This window comes from Bombina bombina, chromosome 3 (genome assembly GCF_027579735.1).
Source record: "Bombina bombina isolate aBomBom1 chromosome 3, aBomBom1.pri, whole genome shotgun sequence".
NCBI classification, from domain to species: Eukaryota; Metazoa; Chordata; class Amphibia; order Anura; family Bombinatoridae; genus Bombina; species Bombina bombina.
In genome coordinates, this window is record NC_069501.1 from 1,154,652,992 (window position 1) to 1,154,673,545 (window position 20,554).

At 37.3% G+C, this 20,554-nt stretch overlaps 2 protein-coding genes across 2 annotated transcripts in view; one reads left to right on the forward strand and one right to left on the reverse strand.

Annotated features, from left to right (window-relative positions):
- Nucleotides 1-11,027, reverse strand: part of ELMOD1 (ELMO domain containing 1) — a 249,110-nt gene extending 238,083 nt beyond the window's left edge. The window contains exon 1 of the mRNA XM_053708562.1: nucleotides 10,915-11,027. The gene's annotated coding sequence lies outside the window, so the exon portion shown is untranslated. The remainder of the gene's footprint in view (nucleotides 1-10,914) is intronic.
- ALKBH8 (alkB homolog 8, tRNA methyltransferase) overlaps nucleotides 1-20,554 on the forward strand; it is a 532,982-nt gene that overhangs the window by 206,914 nt on the left and 305,514 nt on the right. The gene's annotated exons all lie outside the window — the stretch shown is intronic.

Sequence of the window (20,554 nt, forward strand, 5' to 3'; positions counted from 1 at the left end):
ATAGCTATTAAATAGTTAATAACTATTTAATAGTTACCTAGTTAAAATAATTACAAAATTACCTGTAAAATAAATCCTAACCTAAGTTACAATTAAACCTAACACTACACTATCACTAAATTAATTAAATACAATACCTACAATTATCTACAATTAAACCTAACACTACACTATCAATAAATTAATTAAATACAATATCTACAAATAAATACAATGAAATAAACTAACTAAAGTACCAAAAATAAAAAAGAACTAAGTTACAAAAAATAAAAAAATATTTACAAACATTAGAAAAATATTACAACAATTTTAAACTAATTACACCTGCTCTAAGCCCCCTAATAAAATAACAAAGACCCCCAAAATAAAAAATGCCCTACCCTATTCTAAATTTAAAAAGTTCAAAGCTCTTTTCCCTTACCAGCCCTGAAAAGGGCCCTTTGCGGGGCATGCCCCAAATAATTCTGCTCTTTTGCCTGTAAAAAAAACACATACAATACCCCCCCAACATTACAACCCACCACCCACATACCCCTAATCTAACCCAAACCCCCCTTAAATAAACCTAACACTAAGCCCCTGAAGATCTCCCTACCTTGTCTTCACCTCACCGGGTTCAGCGATCGGTCCAGAAGAGGGTCCGAAGTCTTGATCCAAGCGGCGGCTGAAGAACTCCATCATCGGGCTGAAGTCGGAAGTCCATCATCGGGATGAAGTCTTCTATGAAGCGGCATCTTCAATCTACTTTCTTCTGGAGCGGAGCGGAGCCATCTTCTTCCCAACTGACGCAGATCCATCCTAAATCACGTCATCCAAGATGGCGTCCCTCGAATTCCGATTGGCTGATAGGATTCTATCAGACAATCAGAATTAAGGTAGGAATATTCTGATTGGCTGATGGAATCAGCCAATCAGATTCAAGTTCAATCCGATTGGCTGATCCAATAAGCCAATCAGATTGAGCTTGCATTCTATTGGCTGATCGGAACAGCCAATAGAATTCAAGCTCAATCTGATTGGCTGATTGGATCAGCCAATCGGATTGAACTTTAATCTGATTGGCTGATTCCATCAGCCAATCAGAATATTCCTACCTTAATTCCGATTGGTTGATAGAATCCTATCAGCCAATCGGAATTCGGGGGATGCCATCTTGGATGACGTCATTTAAAGGAACCGTCATTCGGCGAGTAGGCGTCGGTTGAAGAGGATGGTTCCGCGTCGGCTGGGAAGAAGATGGCTCCGCTCCGCTCCGGAAGAAAAAAGATTGAAGATGCCGCTTGATAGAAGACTTCATCCCGACGATGGACTTCCGACTTCAGCCCGATGATGGAGTTCTTCAGCCGCCGCTTGGATCAAGACTTCTGACCCTCTTCTGGACCGATCGCTGAACCCGGTGAGGTGAAGACAAGGTAGGGAGATCTTCAGGGGCTTAGTGTTAGGTTTATTTAAGGGGGGTTTGGGTTAGATTAGGGGTATGTGGGTGGTGGGTTGTAATGTTGGGGGGGGGTATTGTATGTGGTTTTTTTACAGGCAAAAGAGCTGAATTCTTTGGGGCATGCCCCGCAAAGGGCCCTTTTCAGGGCTGGTAAGATAAAAGAGCTTTGAACTTTTTAAATTTAGAATAGAGTAGGGCATTTTTATATTTTGGGGGTCTTTGTTATTTTATTAGGGGGCTTAGAGTAGGTGTAATTAGTTTAAAATTATTGTAATATTTTTCTAATGTTTGTAAATATTTTTTTATTTTTTGTAACTTAGTTCTTTTTTATTTTTTGTACTTTAGTTAGTTTATTTCATTGTATTTATTTGTAGATATTGTATTTAATTAATTTATTGATAGTGTAGTGTTAGGTTTAATTGTAGATAATTGTAGGTATTGTATTTAATTAATTTATTGATAGTGTAGTGTTAGGTTTAATTGTAACTTAGGTTAGGATTTATTTTACAGGTAATTTTGTAATTATTTTAACTAGGTAACTATTAAATAGTTATTAACTATTTAATAGCTATTGTACCTGGTTAATATAATTACAAAGTTGCCTGTAAAATAAATATTAATCCTAAAATAGCTACAATATAATTATAATTTATATTGTAGCTATATTAGGGTTTATTTTACAGGTAAGTATTTAGATTTAAATAGGAATAATTTATTTAATAAGAGTTAATTTATTTCGTTAGAATAAAATTATATTTAACTTAGGGGGGTGTTAGGGTTAGGGTTAGAATTAGCTTTAGGGGTTAAAAAATTTATTAGAGTAGCAGTGAGCTCCGATCGGCAGATTAGGGGTTAATACTTGAAGTTAGGTGTCGGCGATGTTAGGGAGGGCAGATTAGGGGTTAATACTATTTATTATAGGGTTATTGAGGCGGGAGTGAGGTGGATTAGGGGTTAATAACTTTATTATAATAGCGGCATGGTCCGGTCGGCAGATTAGGGGTTAATAAGTGTAGGTAGGTAGCGGCGACGTTGGGGGCGGCATATTAGGGGTTAATAAATATAATATAGGGGTCAGCGGTATTAGGGGTTCATAGGGATAACGTAGGTGGCAGCGGTGTGCGGTCGGCAGATTAGGGGTTAAAAAAAATTAATAGAGTGGCGGCGATGTGGGGGGACCTCGGTTTAGGGGTACATAGGTAGTTTATGGGTGTTAGTGTACTTTAGAGCACAGTAGTTAAGAGCTTTATAAACCGGCGTTAGCCCAGAAAGCTCTTAACTACTGACTTTTTTCTGGGGCTGGAGTTTTGTCGTTAGAATTCTAACGCTTACTTCAGCCACGACTCTAAATACCGGCGTTAGAAAGATCCCATTGAAAAGATAGGATACGCAAATGGCGTAGGGGGATCTGCGGTATGGAAAAGTCGCGGCTGCAAAGTGAGCGTTAGACCCTTTCCTGACTGACTCCAAATACCAGAGGGCGGTAAAAACCAGCGTTAGGAGCATTTAACGCTGGTTTTGACGGCTACCGCCCAACTCTAAATCTAGCCGAATGTTCTTTATATAGGGGACAATGTTATTTGTATTTTTAAATTGATATTCCTATATACATCTGTATATATCGATACCTGAATATAGTCCTATAGATATATAGGTATAGATATAAATTTGACACTAACATCATCAAATATATATAGAAATATATATTTAAAAATAAAATGAACATTCTTTTCTATGTGAAGAACATTGGAAAGTAAAATATGCGTAACATGCTTCATGTTTCGCACTGTAGGTCTAATGCAGTGTCGGGTTAGCGCATATGAAGAATGATTATTTCACCTGTGCTCTAGTTCAGATATCCTCAAAATCTGGTCTGTTAGGGAGGCCTGAGGACAGGTTTGAAAACCAGTGATCTATAATAATTATTCATAATTATTATGAATATTTTTTCAATATTTAATATTTACATAATGTGCATTAAGGTAACTAGTTCTTCATGTGCACGTTGGACCTACATGTAAAGAACATTGGAATGTGAAATATTAATAACTCCTGTCAGGTATAGCGTTGTAGGTTTAATATGGTGTCTATTGCAACACATATGTTATTACCAATTTGAAACACTTTTCTTACATCTATATAACCTAATACTAAAACCGCTAAGTTGCTTTGTTTTTTAAATTTGTAAAAGGATTTTTAATACATTACACTTTTATTTCTACTATATTTACTTGCTTTCTTCCCAACCTACATTTCCTGTTTTTGCTGTGTAGTAACATAGGCCTAGATTTAGAGTTTGGCGGTAGCCGTCAAAACCAGCGTTAGAGGCTCCTAACGCTGGTTTTAGGCTACCGCCGGTATTTGGAATCAGTCAGGAAAGGGTCTAACGCTCACTTTTCAGCCGCGACTTTTCCATACCGCAGATCCCCTTACGTCAATTGCGTATCCTATCTTTTCAATGGGATCTTTCTAATCCGGTATTTAGAGTCGTGTCTGAAGTGAGCGTTAGAATTCTAACGACAAAACTCCAGCCGCAGAAAAAAGTCAGTAGTTAAGAGCTTTCTGGGCTAACGCCGGTTTATAAAGCTCTTAACTACTGTGCTCTAAAGTACACTAACACCCATAAACTACCTATGTACCCCTAAACCGAGGTCCCCCCACATCGCCGCCACTCGATTAAAATTTTTTAACCCCTAATCTGCCGACCGCCACCTACGTTATACTTATGTACCCCTAATCTGCTACCCCTAACACCGCCGACCCCTATATTATATTTATTAACCCCTAACCTGCCCCCCACAACGTCGCCGCCAGCTACCTACAATAATTAACCCCTAATCTGCCGAACGCAAAGAGCCGCCACCTACATTATAGCTATGTACCCCTAATCTGCTGCCCCTAACACTGCCGACCCCTATATTATATTTATTAACCCCTAATCTGCCCCCCTCAACGTCGCCTCCACCTGCCTACACTTATTAACCCCTAATCTGCTGAGCGGATCTCACCGCTACTATAATAAAGTTATTAACCCCTAATCCGCCTCACTCCCGCCTCAATAACCCTATAATAAATAGTATTAACCCCTAATCTGCCCTCCCTAACATCGCCGACACCTAACTTCAATTATTAACCCCTAATCTGCCGACCGAATCTCGCCGCTATTCTAATAAATGGATTAAACCCTAAAGCTAAGTCTAACCCTAACCCTAACCCTAACACCCCCTAAGTTAAATATAATTTAAATCTAACGAAATAAATTAACTCTTATTAAATAAATTATTCCTATTTAAAGCTAAATACTTACCTGTAAAATAAACCCTAATATAGCTACAATATAAATTATAATTATATTATAGCTATTTTAGGATTAATATTTATTTTACAGGTAACTTTGTATTTATTTTAACCAGGTACAATAGCTATTAAATAGTTAAGAACTATTTAATAGCTAAAATAGTTAAAATAATTACAAAATTACCTGTAAAATAAATCCTAACCTAAGTTACAATTAAACCTAACACTACACTATCAATAAATAAATTAAATAAAATACCTACAATTAAACCTAACACTACACTATCAATACATTAATTAAATACAATATCTACAAATAAATACAATGAAATAAACTAACTAAAGTACAAAAAATAAAAAAGAACTAAGTTACAAAAAATAAAAAAATATTTACAAACATCAGAAAAATATTACAACAATTTTAAACTAATTACACCTACTCTAAGCCCCCTAATAAAATAACAAAGACCCCCAAAATAAAAAAATGCCCTACCCTATTCTAAATTACTGAAGTTCAAAGCTCTTTTACCTTACCAGCCCTGAACAGGGCCCTTTGCAGGGCATGCCCCAAAGAATTCAGCTCTTTTGCCTGTAAAAAAAAACATACAATACCCCCCCCCCCCAACATTACAGCCCACCACCCACATACCCCTAATCTAACCCAAACCCCCCTTAAATAAACCTAACACTAAGCCCCTGAAGATCTTCCTAACTTGTCTTCACCATGCCAGGTATGACCGATCGTTCCAGGCTCCGAAATCTTCATCTAAGCCCAAGGCTAGACATCCATCATCCGACGGCTGAAGAAGTCCAGAAGAGGCTCCAAAGTCTTCATCCTATCCGGGAAGAAGAGTAGATCCTGACCGGCAACCATCTTCTTCCAAGCGGCATCTTCTATCTTCATCCGATGAGGACCGGCTCCATCTTGAAGACCTCCACCGCGGACCCATCTTCTTCCGACGACGACATCCCAAAGAATGACGGTTCCTTTAAGGGACGTCATCCAAGATGGCGTCCCTCGAATTCCGATTGGCTGATAGGATTCTATCAGCCAATCGGAATTAAGGTAGGAAAATTCTGATTGGCTGATGGAATCAGCCAATCAGAATCAAGTTCAATCCGATTGGCTGATCCGATTAGCCAATCAGATTGAGCTCGCATTCTATTGGCTGATCGGAACAGCCAATAGAATGCATGCTCAATCTGATTGGCTGATTGAATCAGCCAATTGGATTGAACTTGATTCTGATTGGCTGATTCCATCAGCCACTCAGAATTTTCCTACCTTAATTCCGATTGGCTGATAGAATCCTATCAGCCAATCGGAATTCGAGGGACGCCATCTTGGATGACGTCCCTTAAAGGAACCGTCATTCGTCGGGAAGTCGTCGTCGGAAGAAGATGGGTCCGCAGTGGAGGTCTTCAAGATGGAGCCGGTCCTCATCGGATGAAGATAGAAGATGCCGCTTGGAAGAAGATGGTTGCCGGTCCGGATCTACTCTTCTTCCCGGATAGGATGAAGACTTTGGAGCCTCTTCTGGACTTCTTCAGCCGTCGGATGATGGATGTCTAGCCCCCACTTGCGCTTAGATGAAGATTTCGGAGCCTGGAACGATCGGTCATACCTGGCATGGTGAAGACAAGGTAGGAAGATCTTCAGGGGCTTAGTGTTAGGTTTATTAAAGGGGGGTTTGGGTTAGATTAGGGGTATGTGGGTGGTTGGTTGTAATGTTGGGGGTGGGGGTATTGCATGTTTTTTTTTACAGGCAAAAGAGCTGAATTCTTTGGGGCATGCCCCGCAAAGGGCCCTGTTCAGGGCTGGTAAGGTAAAAGAGCTTTGAACTTTAGTAATTTAGAATAGGGTAGGGCATTTTTTTATTTTGGGGGTCTTTGTTATTTTATTAGGGGGCTTAGAGTAGGTGTAATTAGTTTAAAATTGTTGTAATATTTTTCTGATGTTTGTAAATATTTTTTTATTTTTTGTAACTTAGTTCTTTTTTATTTTTTGTACTTTAGTTAGTTTATTTCATTGTATTTATTTGTAGATATTGTATTTAATTAATTTATTGATAGTGTAGTGTTAGGTTTAATTGTAGGTAATTGTAGGTATTTTATTTAATTAATTTATTGATAGTGTAGTGTTAGGTTTAATTGTAACTTAGGTTAGGATTTATTTTACAGGTAATTTTGTAATTATTTTAACTATTTTAGCTATTAAATATTTCTTAACTATTTAATAGCTATTGTACCTGGTTAAAATAAATACAAAGTTACCTGTAAAATAAATATTAATCCTAAAATAGCTATAATATAATTATAATTTATATTGTAGCTATATTAGGATTTATTTTACAGGTAAGTATTTAGCTTTAAATAGGATTCATTTATTTAATAAGAGTTAATTAATTTCATTAGATTTAAATTATATTTAAATTAGGAGGGTGTTAGTGTTAGGGTTAGACTTAGCTTTAGGGGTTAATACATTTATTAGAATAGCGGTGAGCTCCAGTCGGCAGATTAGGGGTTAATGTTTGAAGTTAGGTGTCGGCGATGTTAGGGAGGGCAGATTAGGGGTTAATACTATTTATTATAGGGTTAGTGAGGGGGATTAGGGGTTAATAACTTTATTATAATAGCGGTGCGGTCCGGTCGGCAGATTAGGGGTTAATAAGTGTAGGCAGGTGGAGGCGACGTTGTGGGGGGCAGATTAGGGGTTAATAAATATAATATAGGGGTCGGCGGTGTTAGGGGCAGCAGATTAGGGGTACATAGGGATAATGTAAGTAGCGGCGGTTTACGGAGCGGCAGATTAGGGGTTAATAATAATATGCAGGGGTCAGCGATAGCGCGGGCGACAGATTAGGGGTTAATAAGTGTAAGGTTAGGGGTCTTTAGACTCGGGGTACATGTTAGAGTGTTAGGTGCAGACGTAGGAAGTGTTTCCCCATAGCAAACAATGGGGCTGCGTTAGGAGCTGAACGCGGCTTTTTTGCAGGTGTTAGGTTTTTTTTCAGCTCAAACAGCCACATTGTTTCCTATGGGGGAATCGTGCACGAGCACGTTTTTGAAGCTGGCCGCTTCCGTAAGCAACTCTGGTATCGAGAGTTGAAGTTGCGTTAAATATGCTCTACGCTCCTTTTTTGGAGCCTAACGCAGCTATTCTGTGGACTCTCAATACCAGAGTTATTTAAAAGGTGCGGCCAGAAAAAAGCCAGCGCTAGCTACGCGGGTCGTTACCGACAAAACTCTAAATCTAGCCGATAGAGAGCAGTCCCACCTGCCCTCTATGTAGACATCAATGCGTTTTCTTCTTCTTCCAGTGCCGTATGGCACGCAATTGGATTGGCTAAACTGGCAAAAAGTCATTACAAGAAAAAAGGGTAGTTTAATAAAGGGTGGACGGAGGTGTGACAGTTAGAATAGGTAATATAAATAATTAAGGGACAGTAAACAATGGTTTACATGTTACATAATTATTCACTATGTGCAGAATTATGTAACATATAGATGGCCTTTAGCTTGAATTTGTTAATCTAAATGAGTAATTTGGCACTTAAAATTATAGTTATCTCCAGTCCGAAGCAGTCCTCTTCTGCGCATAATTTTTTTAAATAGTGCGTCACGGGTTCACAGTCTAATCACAGCAAGGTCCATGGCGCCAGTCATCTGCATGTAGCGAGCTACTATACTAGATAAAACTGTCGGCTGCTTTACCTAGCACGGGATCATGCTACATGAAGATGAATAGCGCCATGGAGCACACTGTGATTAGACAGTGAGACATTAATGTGCTATTTGAAAAAACACTGAGCCGAAGAGGACAGTTTTGGACAGGAGATAAGTATAGTTTTAAGTGCCAAATTACTCATTTAGTGGAACAAATTCAAAGAAAAGGCCATCTGTATGAGACATAGTGCAGAATTATGTAACATGTAAACCAACATTTATTGTCCCTTTAATTTTAATTTAGCACAATAAAAACTAAACTTGATGAATTAAACTCATTAAAATATTGCTAGGATTGCATTTTTTTCTTTCTATTGCGGTGAAATTTAACATCACTTTAAAGGGACAGGAAACCCTAAACATTTAATTCATGATTCAGACAGAACACACAATTTTAAACAAGTTTCAAATGTACTTTTATAATCAAATATGCTTCATTCTCTTGTTATCCATTGCGGAAGGAACAGCATTGCACTACTAGCAGTTAGCTGATCCCATCTAGTTAGCCAATCACAAGACACAAATGTGCAGCTAGCTCCCACTAGTGTTGGATATTTACATATTCATTTTCAACAATGGTTAACATGAGAACAAAGCACATTTGAAAAAAGAAGTAAATTTAAAAGTATCTTAATATGCTCTATCTGAATCATAAACCACAGTAATTTTGTTCAGCACTCAGTGGAGTAAATCCATGCAAGCTGCTAGGGTCTATACCAAAACCCAAACAAATATAGCAGCACCCTTTATATAAAAAGATTTATTAAAGCCAAAAAATCACATACAACGTTTCGGACATCATGTATAAAAATAAAGTGATACAATTCCACTTAATATACCTATAACCCCTCCCACTTAATATAGCTATAACTCCTCCCACTTAATATACCTATAACCCCTCCCACTTAATATACCTATAACCCCTCCCACTTAATATACCTATAACCCCTCCCACTTAATCAGAACACCTATGAATACCTGTGCTCTACTCCCCCTAGTGTAAACAACTCCTCCTTTTCCTAACAATATCTAAATGTTATTTTTCTACCTTTATACAGATATTCTATACATTCTTATTATCTTTCTCATCATAGGCATATCTATGCTACACAAAAGGTTGACACATATATATCACATGAAAAAAATTTTGCACCTCTAAACCATAACTCTTAGGTTCATACACATACAAAAGCTGATTGTTCAAAACACTCCAATCTATTTCTATATTCATACCCCATGACCACATAATTCCCAATATGTAGATCCAATAAAGTTCTCTCTGCTTCAGACATTTTTCCCTATTGCCCCCTCTCCTGGGCTTCTGTACATGATCTATTATTTAAAACCTTATTTGGCTAAGGCTATGGCCTGTGGTGTGCCACAGGTGCGTCTGGTATACCTGTTCTGATGTTACTCTATCTGAATCATGCAAGTTTAATTTTGACTTGCCTATCCCTTTAAGTCAGCCCTACAGATAAAGATAAAATTACAATTATACAGCTGAAAAATAAAGATCAACGTTCCAGTGCTGATGTGAAATGCTTGTGATTACCAACAAAATTTAAATTCCATTTAAGCAGATTTATTTTTCACAGCAATGAAAGAATTTATTGTTTTCTAAGGATGAGGGCAGTAGAAATATTATAAATATCTCAATTTGATTGTAGAAAATGAATGCTTTTTGGGCATATCCAAAATATACCTTTTAACTGCAAAAATATAAATAATAATGTCACTACACTGCACTCATAGATAATACTATGTAGCTAAAGTCTTCATATTGCCATAGGGGTATACAAAAACACTAGCAAGCAGAAAAAAATATGCTTTTTTTTGTCTTTTAATAGCTCTGCTCCAACACAATCCCTTACAACTGATATAATTGCTGCAGGTTTTAACAGCTTCCAGGTTATCCTGCTAAACCAGTAGATGTGACTATAGGGGCCAGCATATGACTGCAGGGATAGGGCCTGCCTGCAGCTTGGGAAAATATGATACTCATAATAATCATATATCTTTTGCTAAAATAATTTAAATATATATACATACATACACACTCTCATCTACAAATAACCAATGCCAAATAAGATTACATGTCTGGCTGATGCATCTATGGCAGACAAATTAAAGAGGAGCAAATATGTCAAGGAATCCGTCCACCATTGGTACATGTAAAAAAATATATATATATATATATATACAATCAGTACTTAATTACAAAATAACTGATAGCATAATGCATACATTGCTATGTTTTTCTATTGTATTGTTATTTCTTATTCTTTACAGCACAGGAATTCCATAAAAATACAAGGATCAGGAACATGATGTGTTGCCTATAAACAAGGGACAGACACATGAATGCAGTAAATAAACGTTGAATAAAAGAGAGCAGCACTATACACATGCACAAGTGGGTACAGGATAGTCAGAGACAGATCCTTGGCTCTCACCTGCAGAGGGTGACTCCGGGGTGTCTGGTCTGCTGTAGACCTAGGAGCCCATGATCAATGTCTGCTGCAGCTGTTTTCACTGTGCGCTTCCCAGCACCTGTATGGTACCAGATTGTGTATCACCAGCAGCAGATCTGTATCCGTCTCTCCTAAACCAGCTCCAAACCCCGCCCCCACAGCTTCTGTAGCCTTTGTTCACTTAAGGTGGATAAGTCCCAATAGCTGCGCAATTGATCACTGACAAAGGAAATAATAAAAGATGCAATGAAAAAAAAAACTTACACTGAATGTATTTTATTTTAATATACTACCCTACAAATAAATTATCAAAAAGTCCCCAACTAAATGTAAGTAAATGTTACATTACTGCAATAAAAGGAAGAGACTGTTTAAACATGATACCAAATAAACAAACAGAAATGTTTTAACTCTTCAGTGAGGCAATACATTTGACTGAAATGTACCTTTACCTTTTACTTGTAATCACTATTAAAAGATAAAATAAGTAATAGCAATGCATTTGAAAAAAATTAAAAATGTCATTCTCCATTATGAAAATATTAGAATTGTTAGCCAACACTGCAGTCAATATTTCTGCATCAAGCTTCATTAAATCAGGCAGTGAGATGACTGTTACAGAGTGGAGTATCCTTAGCATTATTTTCTTATATGTGGTAGATTTAACCTCTCAAACTCACATTATTATGATGTTTTCTGTGAGTGTGTAGTAAATAAAAGCAGACAACATAATATTCACAAACAGCACTAGAAAAAAAAAGGATTCACAACAAATGATTATATTACTGCAGTGGCATCTACAGAAACCATATATGGGAGGGGACCAAACAGTAAAAATTAGATGGACCATTGATAACTGCTAATGCCACTGTGGGAAAATACCACTATCACAGATGATCACAGTTGGGGGGGAGCACATGGGCTATTGCCCCCTGCCTGTAAACACCTGTACACAGAGACAATTCTAGCAATAAAAACATTCAGGGAGAGGCAAACACATGCAATGCTCTATGCACACACACATTGGGGTAGGACTACTGTGTCAGAAAGGCCTATGGAGGAGTCATGGGCAAGGAGGACTGAGGGAGAACTACCCCCCTGAAACTCTTCTGATGCCAATGAAAAATCATTTTTAAAATAATGTGCTGTTCATGTGAACAGCAAGCAACTCTCTCCTGCTACATGTTACCACTGATATTAGTTTGCTTTGGGGGTGAGTGGAGGCATATTAAAGTGGTATTGCATGGGAAGAGTTTGTATCCTGGAAGTAAAATAGACGAGAAGGTATAGCCTGGCAGGGCAATTTTTATCCTCCCCATCATTTGAATAACTGCCCTCACACATTAGGGGTGCATCATAAAAGATTTAGCATGGTTTTGCACTTTTTTGCACCCCCAGTAAAACCACCACTGGTACTGTAATAAATTTCAGTCAACTTTACTGAAAACTGAATTACATGATTTGGGAGTCTGCTTATAATACTGATTTTCAACCATCTACAAAAAGATAATTACAGAGTACTTTTATATATCCACTACCTTTTTTGCTTACTTCAATTTACCTGTATTATCAGTCTAATTAAACTTTTGCAACTCTTCTAAGTTTCTGGGAGATTCCTGTCCATTAATTGATTTAAGAGAGTTGTTTGTGACTATTTATGGTCTATTCTGTGTTTTATTACACTTATTTATTTGGTGCCCCTGTTTCACATAATATAGTGGTATATTTTGTGTTTTGATTCTATTAAGGATATATTTTTTGCATTTTCCCAGATATATTTTTTAGCCACCTGGCAGCAGTGTTTGCAACAGTACAATATAGCAATGTTATGCACATTTCAAACACTGCTGCCATAGACATGTGCACACTCCTAAGGTCCTATGAGCCTACCTAGGGTTACTCATCAACAAAGGATAACAAGAGAATGAAGCAACTTTGATAATATAGCTAAATTGAAAAGTTGTTTAAAATTACATGCGCTGTCTAAATAATGAAAGTATATTTTTTACTTTACTGTCCCTTTAAATTGACATTAAACACTAAATACATTTCATGCACTTCCCTTTAATCATGAGTGCCACCATTTGGAACCTAGGTTTCACTGGAGGTATCTGAATGAGGGTTACTGCTCATGTGCAAACACGTCATTACTGGAATGTAGTGGAAAGTCAGATTTTACCATGGTGGCACCATGACTAGAAGGAGGCAGGAAATAGCCTCAACACTATGTTTATAAAATGTATTTATATAATGTCCCTTTAAATGTTAATGTTGTTTATAAAATTTGCACACAGCATGGAATGTATCTAGATGTGTGGTCTTGATTTCACTTTGTTTACAGGTGATGGAAAATCCCATGTAACAATGTAGCTATTTAAGTTTCATATGATGGATTAACATAGTGGATACATTTGTGAAGAGAAACTGCTGGTTTAGGAGTTCTCCCTTCTCTGGATCTGACGCATGCACTGCTGTGGGAACTCTGTGGGTTGTATTTTTGAGCAGCAGTATTAATAAATGCTCCCCATTATGTTTTTATATCATTGTCTATTTTAAAGGGATTTGAAACCCACATTTTTTCTTTAATGTTTCAGATAGATTATACATTTTTAAACAACTTTCCAATTTACTTATGTTTTCAATTTTGCTTCATTCTCTTGGTATCTATTGTTGAAGAAGCAGCAATGCACTCCTGGGAGCTTGCAGAAGACATTTCTAATGCAAATAAAATGAAGTGTGTTGTTAGACACACTAAATTACGGCTATGGCGCTCAATGCACAGCTAAATAAGTGTAGTATCCGGCTGTCTAGTATAAAGGATAATACATTTTTTTTTTTAAAACAAAGAAAAAATAAGTCTTAGACAATATCCAGAACAAACACCAAATAGTAATAAAAACAACAAGATAACAATTATACCCTATTGTACATATTATTCATAAATGGGAGGAAAAAAATTTCAGTAACAACGATGGACTGTAGATGAATACAGGAAATCCGATTGCGGAATATCCACAGATGGAATGTTTGAATCCTGTAATGAGACAGGGGGATTCTTGTCACCAAGTATAAAAGTACACAAAATTGAGGTGCTATTATTTACTTACACTGGATAGGTGCTTTGTTTCCTCATGAATGTCCCATATGGTGGTCGCTTGTTGCAAATTGTTGCGCTATATACCCTGAGATGGGTGTAGTTTCCTCCCATGTAATTTACATATTTAAAGGGACACTGAACCCAAATTTTTTCTTTCGTGATTCAGATAGAGCATGAAATTTTAATCAACTTTCTAATTTACTCCTATTATCAATTTTTCTTCGTTCTCTTGCTATCTTTATTTGAAAAAGGCATCTAAGCTAAGGAGCCAGCACATTTTTGGTTGAGAACCATTGACAGCACTTGTTTATTGGTGGTGTCCAATCAGCGAGGACAAACCAGGTTGTTCACCAAAAATGGGCTGGCATCTAAACTTACCTTCTTGCTTTTTAAATAAATATACCAAAAGAATGAAGAAAATTTGATAATAGGAGTAAATTAGAAAGTTGCTTAAAATTGCATACTCTATCTGAATCACAAAAGAAAAAAAAATTGGGTTCAGTGTCCCTTTAATAAAAGGAGTATGTCTAACAGGTAATATAGCAATCTAGTAGAAAATCCTTTGAGAACAGTATAATCTATATAAGCATTTAAAAAACATTTAAAAGCATTAAAAAACATTAGTATAGGTATTGTACTTAATACGTATCATTGTTCTTAAAGATGTGAACTTACTTTATGATATTATGACACTTATATGTAATAATTACAGAAAGTTCTTATGGTATCGAGACAGATATATTCTTGTGCATGTAGAAACGTTTGCAGAGTCCTCTTAACTGGGTTCATAGAAGATTCTTAAAGAATCTATACACGGAAAAAATATTATTATATTTTAACTTTAGATATATTAGAGACTACAAATTCTGCACACCGCATCTCATAGGGGAAAGGTGTTATCCTTAAATTTCAATAATATATAACACAAACGAGAAATACTGTAGTCTAATTTTCATTTTATAAGGCCTTTTGAATAATAGACGGTATATCAACTGAGAAAAGTGGTGACAATTTCAGAGGTGGATATTATAAGAGACCTCTAATTTTACTTTAAATACGCACATATATATATAAGTATCCAAACACCAACTCCTTCCCACAAATGGACATCCGCCTGCGAACAAACTTGTGCAAAATACAGGAATCAAAAAGATGCACTCACAGGACTTTTCTTGGTGAAGTAGGATGATAAGTGTATGTGTGATACCTAATTAAGTGGAATCTATATAAGTCTTTATATATATATATATATTATATATATATATATATGCATGCCTAGTGTGAATAGACATGTCATTCAATTAATAAATAAATACCAAATATATCTTACAAATAGCATCCTATATCACCTGTTAGACATACTCATTTAATTAAATATGTAAATTACATAGGAGGAAACTACACCCGTCTCAGGGTATATAGCGCAACAGAAGATTGTGAATTACAGAGCTTGAGAAAGGCACCTCTGCCGAAACGCGTAGCTCTGTATTTATCCTGTTTGGGCTTCCGTAGCCACAAAGACTCATTATTGCAAAGACTACACCTGAAATTGATACAAGTAGTCTGACTTGCTACATTGTGGTGCACCCTCCTGAATGATTGCATACATGCCAACAGGCTCTCGGCTTTGAATTTGCAACAAGCGTCGAGCGACCACCATATGGGACATCCATGAGGACACAAAGCACCTACCCAGTGTAAGTAAATAATAGCACCTCAATTTGGTGTACTTTTATCCTCGGTGACAAGGATCCCCCTGTCTCATTACAGGATTCCGGGATCAAACATTTCACCTGTGGATATTCCACAATCGGATTTCCTGTATTCATCTACAGTCCATCGTTGTTCCAGAAAAAAAAAATTCCTCCCATGTATAATTAATATGTACAATAGGTTATAATTGTTATCTTGTTGTTTTATTACTATTTGTTGTTTGTTCTGGATATTGTCTGAGACTTCTATGTATAGGAGCCTTAAAGGTATACATTATCGATTGTATTGTCATTTCTATTATTTATTTTATTTTAATTTTGTATGTGTATAGGTTTAAACATATATGTATAGGTCTTTTAACTGACTATTTTTAACTTTGTTTTAATAAATGTATTATCCTTTATACTAGACAGCCGTATACTACACTTATTTAGCTCTGCATTGAGTGCCATAGCCATAATTTAGTGTGTCTAACACACTTAATTTTATTTGCAGTTCACGTTTCTTTATATGGGGATATAGGGAGATTCTAGCACAGTAATTTAGCTTTCTTGTATCTAGAAGACATTTCTAAGCCAATGAAAATGGGCATACAAGTTCAGCCACCAATCAGCAGCTAGCTCCATACTCCTAACCCTATCTAGATATGCTTTTCAGCAAAGTACACCAAGAGAATGAAGCGAATTAGAGAATAAAAGTAAATTGGAAAGTTTTTTTAAAATCGCATGTTCTATCTGAACCATGAAAGAACATTTTTGGGTTTCATGTCCCTTTAATCACTTTTAGGAAGTGTGATTTTTATTAGTGTTTAGACCTCTTTAGTGTTTATTGTCCCTTATACTTTATTTATTATATTTTGTGATATCTCAGCGACCCGGGTGACGCTTGGTGGGGTCTTCAAAAGTTGCTCTCATTGATTGCTGTGTAACAGTGTATTAAATCAGTCTGTTTGTGCTTTGGATGAGATATTCATTTCTGCTAACTTCTTTTTATGATCCTGTGTTGCCTGTGGACCTGCCTTTGACTATGAATCTTTTCCTGATGATTAGTGTATGACCCTGCTGCAATGTCTTCATTTCTGTCAACTGCTTTGCACTCGTTTTTTTATCTTTGCCTGAATTCCTGTAACCTTGCCTGGATACCAGACTGTGGTTATTGTATAGTGCTGCAAGTTAAAACTATTGCTGTCTGAATTCCTGTTTATGACTATCTGAAGAAAAGACTCAGGGGCCATGTACTTGCCTAACTTATGGGCTAAATTACAAGTGGCATGCTAACTGTTGCATGGAAATAGGGGGCGTATTATGATTTAAAAGTAAACACTTTATTTTAAGCGCTATCGAATTTAATGCGAGGTGGGTTAGCGAGACTTCAGAGCTCTGGTTAACTGTCACTGAGACAAAAACTGGCACAAAACACATCAAAAATACATTGAAAGTACAGTTACACTCATATTAGCACTGTCTAATAAAAATTATTTTTACAAAATTGCATTAAAAAGTTATAAGGGCTCAAAGATGTGACTTCTCACGTGCCAAGGGCTTTAATATAGAGATACATACATATACATGTCTAAATATATATATGTATGCCTCTTGCCCCAAGACAAGGTTCAGAAGTTGTTGGCTGATGAGGGCTGATATGCTAGTGTGGAAATGTTTCTTGACTGATTTCAATGGGGTGGGGTGTTGCTATGGAGGAACGACCCATTGCCCAACTAGGGGCTTGTTTCCATTGAGCCGTTAAAAATGGAGCCGTAAGCTCCCGAAGTTGCCGGCAGCTAAAAGTAATTTACTGCCCCATTTTAGTACCAGGTTTCTATTGACTTATTTGGCACATTGTGTGCAGTCGCCCTTTTTGTGTAGGTGTAAGTTAGCATTGTGTTAACGCTTCCACCCGATGCCGGATCTCTTGAAAATTAATAGGTTACTATGGTAAGCCGACCTTACACTACACTCTATCACATATATGGCTCTGCGCGTATATTTTCACCGTTCTTCGCTGTCAAACACCTAACACATGCACAATATCTACCTCTCAACTGCCACCCCTCCCACCACAATAACTAATAAATGTATTAACCCCTAATTCGCCATTCCCCCACAACGCAATCTACCTATTTAAACTATTAACCCCTAATCCACTATTCCCCCACAACGCAATCTACCTATTTAAACTATTAACCCCTAATTTGCCATTCCCCCACAACCCAATAGGATGAGAGCTACTGAAATCCTATTGGCTGATTTGAACAGCCACTAGAATTTCAGTAGCTTCATCCTATTGGTTGATTTGAAAAATTCAGTCAATAGGACTGCATGGTACCCCAAATATAAAATGGGTACCTTGCATTCAATCTTCAGTGTGCGGCGGTGACCGCATGAAGAGGATCCCCCAATGCTGGATGTCTCTGCGGCCAGCGTTCTTGCTCCACGGCCACCTCCGCTCCATGCTGCCTTCGCCCTGGATGAAGATAGAAGAGGTCCCCAAACTGGATGAAGATGTAGCTGCCTGGAAGAAGACCTTCAGTCCCTGGAAGAAGACCTTCTCCGCCGGACTTCAGGAACTGTGAGTACCTATTTTGTGGTTGGACTTAGGCTTTTTTTTTATTTTTTGGGCTGTTTTTTTTTAGATTAGGGATTTTTTATTTTAATGGGCTGCAAAAGAGCTGATTGCCCTTTTAAGGCAATGCCCATACAAATGCCCCTTTAGGGGCAATGGGTAGCTTAGATTTTTTTAGTGTTAGGTTTTGGTCGGGGAGTTTACTGTTAGGGGTTAAATTTTATTCTTAGGTAAAAGCTGATCATTTTAGGGCAATTCCCTATAAAAGGCCCTTTTGAGGGCTATTGGTAGTTTAGTGTTAGATTAGGGGGGGTTATTTTAGGGGACTTTTTATTTTTATAGGGGTATTAGATTAGGTTTAATTTTTTTATTTTTGATAATTTGGTTTATTTTTTCTGTAATTTTAGACTCTCTTTTTGTAATTTTAGATTTATTTCATTTTATATTATATATATATTTATATTATTTTTAAAGTAATGTTAGGATTTGTTATTTTAATTGTAACTTAGTATTTTTTTATTTTATGTAATTGTGGTTAATTTAGGGGGTGTTAGGTTAGGGGGCTTAGTGATTAGATTAGTTATTTGCGTTGTGGGGGGATGGCGAATTTGGAGTTAATATTTTAATTAGGTAGATTGTGTTATGGGGGATGGCGGATTAGGGGTTAATAGTTTAAATGGATAGATTTCATTGTGGGGGAATGGCGGATAAGGGGTTAATAGTTTAAATAGGTAGATTCTGTTGTGGGGAAATGGCGGTTTAGAGGTTAATACATTTTATTGTTAGTTGCGATGTGGGGGAATAGCAGTTTAGAGGTTAATAAATGTTATTGTTAGTTGCAATGTGGGGAAATAGCAGTTTAGAGGTTAATACATTTTATTGTTAGTTGCAATGTGGGGAAATAGCAGTTTAGAGGTTAATACATTTTATTGTTAGTTGCAATGTGGGGGGTTGGTGGTTTAGTGGTTAATACATTTATTATAAGTTGTGATGTGGGGGGGGGATGGTGGATAGAGGGGTTTTGACGTGTCAGGTTAATTTTTGGGAGGCGGGTTAGATTTAAATCGGAAATAGGTCTCAAAAAGCACCTTTTTTTCCTATTTTACACCTAGTTGAGCTGGGTATCATTTTTGTTAATGTATTGGCAGCCTCCAACAGTGTATTAACGGTTTGTGCGGTCATTGGAAACCTGGTATTATTTAAAGATTAGCGGCTTCTAATACTTTCTATGGGACACGAAAATGTTTTCAACAGCCGGAGTCCGGTTAACGAAATTGAGTTATAACGGGCCATTGGAAGTAGTCGGTCAACGATATTGCTTCCAACAGCATATTTATCGGTTTGCGAGCGCACGCAAACCTAATTACGGCTCAATGGAAATGAGCCCAAAGTCATTCATCTGTTAACCGATGCTGCAGGGTCTCATGGTTATCTGCAGGGCTTGTGGAGCGCGCTCCATGGCCTGATTATTGGAAGTCAGGGGGATTTGTAATCTGATGTTATTGGAAGCATTTCCAATTATAGTAGCAGTAGCGATATGGAGCCATCAATTGGCGAACAAGTAATTGTATTCTGGTCAGACAACCTTTGTGTTGTGCACACTATTAATAGGTTATCTGCTTCTTCTAGGCCATTGGTTAGATGTTGTGCTTCTTGGTGTTAAAGTGTATGCAAGCCAATGTGCAATTTGTGGTATGGCATGTTCCAGGAGTAAATCATGCACTTGCTGGCACTTTGCCCAGATTTCAATGGGGGCTATTTCGTAAATTGGCTCCAATGGCAGCTTCTAATGGGGTGCAATATTCATCTTTCCTTTGGCAGATCCCAGAAGATGGCAACCCATTTTACCCATAGTGCATGCGTCTTCGACTCTGGCGACTTGGAGGGCTATTACGGCCAGTTTTGGTCGGAATGGCAGGAGTTCTGAAACTCAAACAATGTAGGGGCATGAGAGAAACATAACATTTTGATTGATTGGTTAGCACAGCTTAGACCTAAGGGGTTGAGGAGAAATGCAGTGCAGTCTATGTTGGTGGCAGCAGCATATTGTTTCAAATGACAGGGATTTAGGGATCCTACTCAGGATTTTCCTGTTGCAAGAGATCATTGGGGGTTGGGTGCTTGGTGGTATTGGATATTTGTGAGCCAATGACAGCTTAGTGAGCCAGAGATTTGTTAGGCTGCTGGAGGTGTTTCCATCAGTTTTCTTGTCGGGGGAACAAAGTTATTATGTTCAGGGAAGCGTTTGTA